Genomic DNA, 12,914 nt, shown 5'->3' with positions numbered 1-12,914 from the left:
CAAATAGTGCTGCTAAGAAATATTTCAGTACCCAACAGTTATAAGCATTCCTGATGGGTATAGAGTTGGGAGTAGTAGATACCTACTGGGTTGTAGATACACATATGTTCTGCTATAATAGGTATTGCCAAACTATTTTCTCAAAGTTGTCATCATTTGTACATCTACCAGCTGTGAATGAAAGTACCAATGCTCCACCTCTTCACAAACACTTGATATTTTCTTTCTTTTTTGCTTCAGCCATTCTGGGTATTATGTATTTCATTGTGTATTTTTTTTTTAAGATTTATATGTATACATACAAGAGCTGGGGTGTAGGCCAGAGGTGCAGGGGGTGATAGGATTCACCAGAGACAGAGTTGGGGTACAGGACAGGCAGATTGACTGAAATACACTGCTAAGGGGAGCAGTGGGAGAGACAGGAGAGGTCTGCTGCGCCATGTGGGTAACTTCCTGGCCAGGGATCGAAGGGGTGCTGCAGTAGTTTCGGATTGCTTCATAGTGCTGCGTATTAACCCGTTGAGCCACCAGGGAGGCCCCTCATTGTGGTTTTCATAAGCAATTCTACAATGACTAATGAAGTTGAGTATCTTTTCATATGTTTATTGGCCATCAGATATCACTTTTTACGGCTGTCTTTTCAAGTGTTTCTTGCTCTTTTTTCCACTGAGTTGTTTGGCTTTTTATCATTGGTTTGGAGATCTTCACTTAGTCTGCAATAAAAGTCAGTTAGCTTAATATATTACACTTAACTTTCTCCACTTTCATGTATTGTCACTTTCTTAATACTGTCTTTGATGAGATGAAGTTTGATATTTTAATATAATAAACTTTCTCAATTACTTTCTTTTATGGTTATTGTTTTTTACTGTGTGTACTTCACAGTCATAAAGATATCCTCTTATATTTTCCTATAAAAGCCTTATTGCTTTAGATGTACAATCCACTTGAATTTGATTTTTGTGTTGGTAAAGTAGAAGTAAAGATATACTCTTCCTATGTAGATAGCTAATTGATCCACTATAATTTATTAAAAAGGTAATTATTTCTTTCCTTACTGCACTACTATGTGGGGTTTTTGTCATAAATCAGTTAATGATATGTGTGGCTGTTTCTGGATTAGACATATTTTTCCACTGATCAGTTTGTGTATCACTATGTCAATACCACACTGTTTTAAGTGCTATAGTTTTATAATAGGCTTTGATATCCAATAACATAAGTCCTTACCTTTGCTCTTCCTCAAAATGACCATGACAATCCCTGGCCTTCTATGTTTCCACATAATTTTAGAATTGGCTATTGATTTCATTAAAAAGAAAACATAAAAATCTGAGATTTTAATTGTCATAGCATTGAATCTATAGCTTAATATACGATCGAATTAACATATTTGTTATGTTGAACTTCTAATCCCTGAACATATCATATCTTTCCATGTATTTACATATGCTTTAATTTTTCTCAATAATGTTTCATAGTTTCTAGTGTAGAATTCTAGCATTTGAAATCTTTTATTAAATTTATTTCTGGTGGCACAAGGGGTTAAGTCTCAGTACTCTGAAGCCATAGGCAGCCAGTGCAGCACAAGTTTGATCCCCGGCCAGGGAGCTACCCACATGGCGCAGCAGACCTCTCCTGTCTCTCCCGCTGCTCCCCTCAGCAGTGTATTTCAGTCAGTCTGCCTGTTCTGCTTCCTACTCTGTCTCTGGTGAATCCTCTCACCCCCTGACCCTGCACCTCTGGCCTCTACCCAAGTTCTTAGATGTACAAATTAAAAAGATCTTTAAAAAATTATTTCTTGATAGTCAGATGTTCTTATGTTAGTCAGTGTGAGACTTTTATTTGTTGCTGATATATAGTAATGCAATAGATTTGCTCACATTGAGATTGATCTAATAAACTTCTTTAAATTCACATGTGAATTCTAATAGCATGTCTGTAGATACTTTTGAATTTCAACATACATTGTCATGTTTTCTTGAATAATGAGAGTTTATTTTTTATTTGCTACAATTATAACTTTAATTTCCCTACTTATTGCTCTAGCTAGAACCTTAGTAATTTTAATCCATTTCTGATCATCATGATATGCATCACTAATGGATCTGTTTTCTATCAACTACCTATTTTCTCTTTTTTTTTAATTTTATTCATTTTATTTATTATTCTCTATTTTGCCATATACTATCTATTTTCTCTTTGTTTTGATTATTTCATACTGTCCTGAATTCCTGGTAATTTCAGACAGAACATAAGTTATTAAAAACAAATTATATCTGATGTCACCTTCCTTCAAAGAAGACTACTTTGTTTTCTATCAACTACCTATTTTCTCTTTTTTTTTAATTTTATTCATTTTATTTATTATTCTCTATTTTGCCATATACTATCTATTTTCTCTTTGTTTTGATTATTTCATACTGTCCTGAATTCCTGGTAATTTCAGACAGAACATAAGTTATTAAAAACAAATTATATCTGATGTCACCTTCCTTCAAAGAAGACTACTTTGCTTTCTGGCAGGCATGTAGAGTAAGGACTAATGACTTTAATCTGGTTTGGACTGAAAGGGCTCTAGTTTGTGTTCAGTTTTTTTAGCAGAATATCTATTTTGAGCTGCCTCTTCATTGAGTACAACCCCTCCTGAATTTTAATGAAAGTCTAAATGTTTTTAAAAGTTCTGCTTGCTTTCCCAGCTTCAAGGTCTCTGTTTTCTGCTGGCATCTTACCTTTGTACTATTTTGAATCAAGAAATGCCTCAAGGAAGAAAGAGTAAGAAAATGTTGGGAACATCCCTCATCTCTGGAATTCTGGCTCCATTGCCAGAAATAGAAACAACTGAAGTGATTGATTTTTTTTATTATATGCTCAATATGCTTACTGCAAATAGAGAGAAAAAGAAAGGATAAACAAAGTAAGATGGTGGTTACAAACCCACAAATCAAAGCAAACTTTAAAATTATTTTTATTACAATGGTACAAGCTTATTAAAGTATTAATATGAAACAGAATGCATGAAACAAAAAGTGAAAGTTCCCTGCCCCTTCTACCTCTTTCTCCCAACTCTTACCCCACAAGGATGATCACTGAACCATTTGGGTTGCATGTGTGTGTTGACACGTGTGTTTCCAATTTTTAAAATGAGAACATGCTGTTCCACAACTTTCTTTTTTGTCAATTAGCAGTATATCCTGGACATACTTCCATGTCATTGTATATAGATCAACTTAATTTTTTTAAACAATTTTACAGTGTTTTGTGGTAAAGAAGGTGTTGTAACTTATTTAGAATATTTATGGATAGAAATTTACATAATTTCCAATATTTTGCTTTACAGATAATGCTGCAATGAACATCGTTGAATATATAGAATTGCTGTATTCTCTCTGTTTTTGTGAGTATAATTGTATGTCTCTGTAGCATACAGGTCCAGAAGTGGAATGTCAGAGCCAGAAGATAGGTATTTCACATTTGTTGACTGATAGCAAGTTTATATGTTTTTCATTACATTGTTATAATGAGAATATAACAGGTAACCTGACCACCAGAAAGAGCTGCAGATCCTTTTCCACTTTTAGAAACTGTGGTCTAGACAGGGAATGGGCAAATTATGGCCTATGAGTCAAACATGACCTGTAGCCTGCTTTTTTATGGCCCACGAGGTAAGAATGATATACATTTTTAAAGGGTAATTTTAAAAAAAATGTCAAAGAGGGATATACAAAAGATTGCATCTAGTCCACAAAATCTATATATATATTTTTTAAGATTTATTTATTTTGGGGTCTCCCTGGTGCGTTACCGGGAAGGTTCCACAAAATCTATATCTTAAAAGTTTGCTATGTCCCAGGCCTCCCTGGTGGTGCAAGGGGTTAAGACGCAGCCTGTGAAGCTGTCCACAGCCTCTGCAGCATGAGTTTGATCCCTGGCCGGCCAGGGAGCTACCCACATGGTGCAGCAGACCTCTCCTGTCTCTCCTGCTTCTCCCCTCAGCAGTGTATTTTGGTTGATCTGCCTGTTCTGTTTCCTGCTCTGTCTCTGGTGAATCCCCTCACCCCCAACACCTCTGTCGTGTACCCCAGCTCTTGTATGCATAAATAAATAAATCTTTAAAAAAAAATTGCTATGTCCCATTATGGAAACAGTTTCCTAACAACTGGTCTAGGCTATCTTTCCCGGGCTTTAAAATGCATCTGAATCCTGAGAAACTAGCTTCAGAGATTGTACTTCTCTAACAAGGTCCCAAGTGATGCCATTCCTGCTGATCCCTGGGCCTTAACTTGAGTAACAAGAGTCTAGAGATGCTCTGTTAAAAAAAAAAAAAAAAAATCAGCACTTGAAATGTGTCAAGTGCAACGGAGGACCTGAATTTTTAATTTTATTCCTTTGTAACTAATGTATATTTAAATTTTAAACTAATATTTTTTCAATGATTGGAAAACTTTTAGATGTGTTTGTATGTGAACCTACTTTCCAACTGTCAATTTTATGAAATTTAAATACAAATCAATTATTTCCAATAAAATAGTGTCTGACTCCTGATGTGTTCTCAGTATAAAAATGCATACCAGATTTTGATTTCTTTGTACAAAATAGGTTATAAGATAAATATCATAATTTTCATATTGATTACATGTTGAAATATTTTTAATATTTTTGGTTAACTTCAAATTAATGAATCTCAACTGCTTCTTTTGAAAAGTAGCTATCAGTAATTTTTAAATGACAAATGTTTCTCATGTTCTATTTCTACAGGACAACACTGGTCTCAGGTAGCCCATGCCTATGTTCTGGAAAGCAATTCATTAGCTAAATACACCAAGTTCTGTCAGTCAATAGAACTGATAGACAATAGAACTAGATGACACAATGGAGAAGCTAGCTCATGGAAGAAGTTGTAAAGGACTAAATCATTTGCTGATGAAAATGATGCCTTTGTCTAGAGACTTTCAGATGGATAAAGAACTCTGTGCCACATCTCCCCCAAATTTATCTTTCTTTCCAATGGCTTAGTATTCTTATACTTCACAGAACTCTCTCTCTAATGCTGTGCATTTCTGTGTATTCTCCTTTGTATGAAAGGTGTGCACTAGATCATGCTGGAAATACTGAGCATGTGAGAATGAAGGAGCATAACGAAAGATTGGAGTGCTGGAAGCCAAGAGATTCAGCAAATGTTACCCAAGTATATCAACAAGCAGATTTTTAAAAACTTTGAAAGTAAATATCTATAAAGAGAAAAAAAGTGGGCAGAGAGGGGACAGAAGAGATATGAAACAGCCAGAGGGGGTTGTAAAGGACAGATTCCACCAGTAACCTGGAGTCTTTGGGACAATCCAAATTTTTATTGATGGGGTAAATGCATGCTTATCATATTAAGATAGTCCACAAATGTTTGTCTTTAACATCATCTAAGTTTGGAAACCTTAAGGATTAAAATCAAATGGCATAATGACATGAAAATTGAGGTTTTTTTTTAATAATCATTCTACTAATTCAGTTTTTTCCACATTTCCGCCCTAAAATATCTATTCATAAGTGTGCTCTAAAATGTGCATGAAGTTCAAATAAATATTTTCCCCAGAGAAAGGGGGAAAAATGCTACACTTTACAGCAGAAATTTTCTGTACCACATATTCATATTGGTATTTCATATGGAGTAGTCTTTGAACAAAGCCCCACTTGACTCATAAGAGAATCTCATTGTCATGTCCATCACATACTAATGAACAGTCAAACACGAAGAGGAGAAAATTTTGATATTATAAATAAGTGAATAGGAAAATATAACTAGATTCACCAATTTGCATTGTGGAGTTCAAACATTTATCGATGATGCAAAGTGAAGTAAAAGTAAAACTGGAGGGAAGAGAGTTAGGATGGATTTTTACTCTTCTTGACATTTTCTATTCTCTAAATGGTCTAGGCAGGTAGAGAGGCCATGTAGCAGGGGGTAATAATACTGTAGGGACTGGTTTTAAATGACTTAACATTTTTAAAAAGTAAAGCTACTGAAGACAAATGAAGTTCCCAAGACACTAATCTAGAAGGTACTACTGAGAAGAAGAGCTAATAAGTTTTGGGGGTGGATTCTGCTCACCTTGTGGTCCCCCCTTTAATCTTTTTGACAACAGTATGAGATTCTTCTTGGGTGAACCAGCCAGATCAGAGTCATAGTGATTGGCTGACGTGAGCATGGGTGTCTGAGCCAGGCAAGAAAAAACTAAACATTCTCTCTTGGGAATTCAAATGTGCCAGGACTGACTGGAGCAGAGGATTCATCTCAACAGCAGCAACCCTGGTACCCTGTCTAGACTGTGCATTTGTTCCTGTGCTCTGGAGTTCTGGAGACCGTCCTTTACAAGGTACTTCTCTTTTTCCTTGGATCCTATGAGCTTCTCCAAATCCTTCCAATAGATTATTTGGTTTAAGTCAACTGGACTCTGTTTCTGTTACTTACAAACCAAGACCCTGATGCATTCTGGACTTCTACAATAGGAAAATACAGAAAGGGGTAATTCAGCTTCCTTCTACACTGCCATTAGTCAGAATTAGGTACAAATAATCTCAGAAAAGTAAAATCTGGCTTAACTATGCAGAAATAATGTATGTCACACCAGTACCTATTAAGAAACTGAGTGTACCTACCAAGAAGATCATCCTAATTTAAAATTCTCATTTTTTTAAACTACATCCATTTAATGTTATCATCGCACTACATGGTTATTAAATGCTTATAAGTAGCAAGAATGGCAAAATGTGAATACAGAGTACATGGGTATTTATTATACGTTCTCTCTACTTTTGTGAAGTTTGGAAGTCCCTTTAAATTGTTCTTTTTGAAATGCTGGTTATATATATAAACATGGTAGCAATATTGTGTGATATACGAGAAAAGGCCCTGCCTTTAGGTAGTGTATAAGGTGAAAGAATGACCAGAGCATCCTTTGTCCAAGCGAGACAAGCTTTTGTGAGCAGAGATGTGGAACAAAAGTCCCTCAGATATGGATAAAAATCTCAGCAGAGCTTAACTGGCATGAAGGCACAAAACAGATGCACAATTAAGTGTGAATGCAGTGGTGTAGGTACCAGGACTCTATGTTAGTCACACACAAGGCTCCAATTTCAGTAGGTGTTAGAGAACATGCTACTTTTGTTAAATCTAATTGAGGGTGGCCCAGCCAGCTGGCTGCTGACAACAGAACCAGGAGGGAACAGAGAGAAATGGGTATACCAGAGCACTCTGGGCCTGGGTGGGCAAAGAAAGATGTGCTGAATTTACATATAAGGAGTAATCCATTGACGAGCTGCTGGGGTTGGGGAATGAGCCTTCCAAGAGCATGCTCTGGCAAGGGTGGGTGACAGATAAACTGCCTTCCTAGGCACATGAGTCCGAGACCAGAAGGACTAACACAGCCCAGTGTTAAGAGCTGTACTGTCATTCATTAGATGACTGGAGTTCAGATCCCAGTTTCAATGCTTCTTCTTTAGTTTATTTGTTTAATTAAATTTTTTATTAGGGTAAAATACATAACATATAATTTACCATTGTAAGTGTACAGTTCAGTAATAGTAATTACATCCACATGGCTGTGCAACCATCTCCAGAACTCTTTTCATTCTGCATAACTAAAACTCTATACCCATTTAAACTGGCTCCTCCTCCCAGCCCCTGGCAACCATCATTTTACTTTCTGTTCCTATATATTTGACTCTTCTAGAGACCTTATATAGTTAGATTCATACATTATTTGTCTTTTTGTGACTGGCTTTTTTTCAGCTGGCATATTGTCTTTAAATTTAATTCAAGCTGTCGCATCTGTTAGAATTTCCTTCCTTTTTAAGGCTAATGCTCCGTTATATGGATATACCACATTTGGGTTGCTGTCACCTTTTTGCTACTGTGAATAATGTTGCTAAGGAAATGGCTAGATAAATATCTTTTAATTCTATACCTCAACTGGACTTGCTGGACCATATGTTAGTTCTATTTTTAATTTTTTGAGGCCCTACCATATTGTTTTTCATAAAAGTTTCACCATTTTATATTCCCACCAGCAATATGTGAGTGTTCCAATTTCTTCACATCTTCAGTGACACTTGTTATTTTTCTTTTTAAAATTATGTAGCCATCCTAATAGGTGAAGTTGGATTTTTTAGTGCTCACACCTGATTTGGAGTGTATAAACTTATAACCTGTGGCAAAGTTACTAAAACTAGCCATAGTTGGTGCTAGGAATTAAGGTGGTGCCTCCAGGAGTAAAATCACAGACCAGCTAGAGTCAGAGAATCCCAACGAGGCAGAGAAGAATCATGGCTGTCCAGATGAGGGAAATACAGTAGGACCACACCCAGCAAGCTGTGCTTAGCTAGAGCTGCTTTCTACCACAAGAATGAAAAGGCTGGCAGAAAACAAAGAGGAAGCAGAGTTATTAAAAGAAGGGAGGAATTGGCCCATAGCAAAGACTAAAACCTCCAAGGGGCAGTTTGGGTCATTGGTGTCCACTTTTTACAAATATATGAGGGTCAGATCCAGCCAGGGAAATCTTTTTTTGAAGAAAGGGGACATTTGAAGAAAGGGGATGTTTGAAGAATGGGAAACATGCACCATTGCAAAAATTTCAAAAGGGGGCCTGGGTTCAATACTAGACAAAAAATATTAAGATAAAGCTAAACAAAATGAGGAATAGTTTTACCAGAAAGTGAGGAAGTACTATTTTTGGAAATTCCTCTGCTAAAAGTAGTTTGTCTTTTTGGCGGGAAAGCTTAGTCTTTCTACAGATCCATTAAGTAACAAAAGAATGTTCAGTCTCTGGCTTCTTTGATATATATTATTGTAACTTATTCATTTATTTTTAATTGAAGTGACATTGTTAACTACAGTGTATCTGATTTAGAGGTGTAGGATCACACCCTTCAAAGGTATACTACCACACCACACCCACCATGAAGACAGTGAAAGTCCTCCACTAGTGTCCCTTGCACCCCCTCCCCACTTTGCGCCCCACCCCGATATAATTTTTTTAAATTTTGTTACTCAAAGGGAGAATTTCCCTATTCCCAAATGATTTTAGAAAACTCTCAAAACTCAAATTTAGCATATCTGAAATCAAAGTCATACCCTTCTACCCCTCCACCCACCTCTTTTAAATATCTCCTATAAGCTATGGCTTGGCCAGCTCCGGTAAGTGGCTGCCACTTTGTTTCTTCTGAATTTCTTTCTGAAGCAAATCTGCCTCCTTCCTGTCATTCTCTACTGCCCCACATCCGAGCTTCACCCCAGCCTTCACTGCAGAGTAGGGCAGCAACTGCCTCGGCCATGAAGATGCACCTCCCATCTTCATCTCCACCCCCTTCCACCTGGGCACCCACTGCCAGCACCCCATCACCCACTGCTCTAGTGCTGATGAGGCCCCAAACCCACCCATGATGTCTGGTTACCCAAAGAGTCGCCAGAACACCTTTAAATGGCTTTCAAGTCCAATGGCTTCCATCCCATAATCACCACTTTCAGGATTCACAATATTATTGGCAAAACAGTATTAAAATGGCAACAAACCTCAAGACAAAACTCCCCCATAGCCCCCCAACTACTTAAAACAATGTTTTTCTATCTATCCGTGGTATAGTCTAGTCCCTGCTTATGTTTGGCTCATGTTTACTTGCAGTCATTTTGATAGAATTTTATATCTTCTTATTTGACCTGACATCTTGAATAATTTTCCACTATGTTACGATTTTTTTCCTAATCTCCCCCCATGACTTCGTCATTGGAATACTCTAAAATGCTGCCTTGGGGTAAATACAGGCTGACAATTTTTACCTCTAAAATAGATTCCCAACAGTGTCCTTCCTGGGTCAAGGGGAGAATAGATTTGAATTTTAATAGACATGGCCAAAAAGTAGGTATCACCACATTATTTCCCCAAAGCATTGCTGTAATTCACTTTCTCATCATAGATCTGTCAGCCTCCCTTAGTCCTGAGTCAGAAACTAAATTTCCTTCATGACATCACAGGAGAATGCATCCCATTTGCCGCTTCCTTGGGCACCTTAACCACCATCCATCTCTTCCGCAGCTGGTTAATGCCCTGCACAGTAGCACCATGCTTAAAATGCTTTGCTGGTGTGATAGCCAGAGTCCCTGAGGGAATGCAGTGTGGGGAATGGGCTGGGGAATAGCATGAGCCTGATTAGGAACTGGATTATCCAGGGTCTTGTAGGATCTCTTTTAAGTGCAAAGGAAAACTGTGAGTGGAATTATGTTTTTGAAAAGATGCCTGTAACTGCTGGAGGGAAAATGCATTGTAAGAGAGCAGGACTGGAAGCAAGGAATGGGGGTAAGGGGATATGATTGCAGTCCAGGTGAGAGGCAGCCATGGTTCGGACTAGGGTGCTGGCTGCAGGTATAAGGAGAGGTTGACAGGTACATCTCGAGCCATAATAAAGGGTTAGTGTGGTCGATACTACCCTAAGGAATTGGACTTGAAGCAGCGAGAGAGAAGGGGGTGTAGAAACCGACTCCTAAGATTCTGGCTTAAACAACCAGAGGAGCAGAGAATTAACCAGAGAATTTCCCTCCACTGGGAGGGAAATTCAGAGTAGGAAAAGATTCAGCCTGACACTTGTCAAGTCTGAGATGCCTGAGGAACCCCCAGTTCAGCGTTAGGATTTTAGAGCACAGACTTGGCTCCTGAGCTGGACACTGGAATTTGCAAATAGATAATATTGAACACAGCAGAGAGGATGAGGCCCCTAAGGAAAATTGCTCAGAGAGACAAGATGCTGAGGGCTGCACCTGCAAACCGGGAGCCGGTGAAGGAGACTGAGAGGCAGCGGGCTGAAGCCAAGAGAAGGTCTTTCAACCATGAGCGGCCACAGAACGCTGCCGACACTAAACGCCTGAAGACTGCGGGGTGAGGACTACACCTGGGAGCAGCTAGGGCACCTTCCCAGAGCAGTATCTCTCCCGAGTTTGGGATGTGGGGAGACTGGCCTGAGCGGGAGAGTTAATGCAAGGTGAGAAAGTGGAGCGGGCTTAGGAAGACAGCGCTGACGAGAAACTCAGCTGTCAATAAAGAATTGAGAAATAGAGAAGTGGGTGGAGAGGGTCAAAGCGGGTGTGAAGGGGGGCCCCACAGAGCGTGGCCTGCGGGGCTAACTGGCTCTTTCCCACCAGCAGCCAAGCAGGCGGCCGAGGGGAGCCCTCAGAGAAGCGCCCGCTCCAGAGGCTTCGGCTTCTGGGCAGCCCCTCCCCCACAACCCTTCCCCACCCCCCAGTTCCCAGGCCCCAGAAGGGTTTGAGGCGAAGCCTCAGCGGGAATTTCCCGTTGCTGCTGCCTCAGCAGCACCCAGGCCGCCCTGCAGCCTCCAGGACAGCTACGGGGAGAGCAGCTGCTGAAGGCTTCTTCGTCTTCCCTCAGAGGCCAGGCGGCTCTGGCCCTTTTATAGTTGGCGCCAATATAGCCTGGACCAATGAGGTGCGAGCTAAGTGAGCCAATCGCGTTCATCAGCTCCCTCGTTAATTATTCGGCGCCAAATGAGCTGATTGGTCCCAAAATGGTCCAATCGGCGGCTTAGAACTGAAAATGGCCCAATCAGGCAGGTATCCACCTGGGCGGGGCCCCTGAGGAGTATATGAAGCCGAGCGGAAGGGCGGGAGCCGCAGATTCCCGGCTCTCTCTATTGCTGCTTCTGAGGAGAGAAAAGAAAGCGGCCCTCACAGGCCTTCAGCGGCCTTCAGCGGCCAGCCTCCCTGTAGCCGCCTTGGAAGCTGCAGGGGGGCCTGGGTGCTGCTGAGGCAGCGCTCTGTGCAGCACAGTTTTCCGTTGGGGCTTTGCCTCAAACCCGCCTGGCGCCTGTGGTGGGGGGGGGAGGGGGTGCCATAGGCGCAGCCGCTGGCGGGGGCGCTTCCCCAGGGCTCTTAGCTGGCGGTGGGGAAGAGCCGTCTAGCCCCGCAGCCTGTGCTGTGGGACCCCGGTTTCAGGTGGAGTCTTATTTCCTCAGTGGGGAAATGGCGCCCTGAGAAAGTAAGAGAAAAGGACGCAGGACGTGAGGAAAAGCCTTCCCTGGGGCAGGGTCGCCGCCCTGTCACAATAGGAGGGGCAGAGGGGGACGTGCAGATGCAGGAGGCCTGGGGGTGAGGTGACCGCAGGTCAGGGGGTTCTGTCAGGTGAAGGAGGCTGGGGTGCTGGAAAGTTGAGAGGAGGGAAATGAGAGAAATATTTACCTCAGCTGAAGAAAGAAAATGGCCCTCAGACTGCTGGTGTGAAGAAAAGCCTCCCTTGAGGCAAATACCGGGCCTGTCTCTTGTATGTGGAGAAACCAAGGGTCAGACCACGTCAAACTAGGGCGGGAACCCGGGAAGCTGGAGGGGGGAGGGGCGCGGGCGGGGCAAGGTGAGGAGAGAGCACGGTGGGCCCCAGTGGTGACTGCCAGGTCTTGGCGGTGAATGTGGTGTGGAAACAACGCCTGACGGATGCCATACCCTGACACGCACCCGTGCAAACCCGCGTTACCTCAGTGAGGAAGGAAGGGAAGGGTTGGAAAAGGGGAAGGGGGGAGGAAGGAAAGAAAATGAGGGAAGGGAGGAAAATGAAGGAAGGGAAGGGGGGGAAAATGAGGGAAGGGAGGAAGGGAAGGGAGGAAAATGAGGGAAGGGAAGGGAGGGAAGGGAGGAAAATGAGGGAAGGGGAGGAAGGGAAGGGAGGAAAATGGAGGGAGGAAGGGAAGGGAGGAAAAGGAGGGAAGGGAAGGGAGGAAAATGAGGGAAGGGAAGGAAAATGAGGGAAGGGAAGGGAGGAAAATGAGGGAAGGGAAGGAAAATGAGGGAAGGGAGGAGGAAAATGAGAGGAAGGGAGGAAGGGAAGGGAGGAAAATGAGGGAAGAGAAAGAAATGAGGGAAGGGAAGG

At 41.3% G+C, this 12,914-nt stretch overlaps 1 long non-coding RNA gene across 1 annotated transcript; it reads right to left on the bottom strand.

Annotated features, from left to right (window-relative positions):
* Positions 1 to 489: 489 nt before the first annotated feature.
* Positions 490 to 8,974, bottom strand: LOC129144643 (uncharacterized). The gene is made up of 3 exons (XR_005126122.2): positions 6,104 to 8,974; positions 2,733 to 2,883; positions 490 to 1,299 (listed from the first exon to the last, which is right to left on the bottom strand). It is a non-coding gene; the product is annotated as an uncharacterized LOC129144643 (long non-coding RNA).
* Positions 8,975 to 12,914: the final 3,940 nt, after the last annotated feature.

This window comes from Talpa occidentalis, unplaced genomic scaffold (assembly GCF_014898055.3).
Source record: "Talpa occidentalis isolate TD23 unplaced genomic scaffold, MPIMG_talOcc4v2.1 talOcc4.17, whole genome shotgun sequence".
NCBI lineage: Eukaryota > Metazoa > Chordata > Mammalia > Eulipotyphla > Talpidae > Talpa > Talpa occidentalis.
Note: the sequence above shows the minus strand (reverse complement) of the source record. Positions and strands in the feature narration are given on the sequence as shown.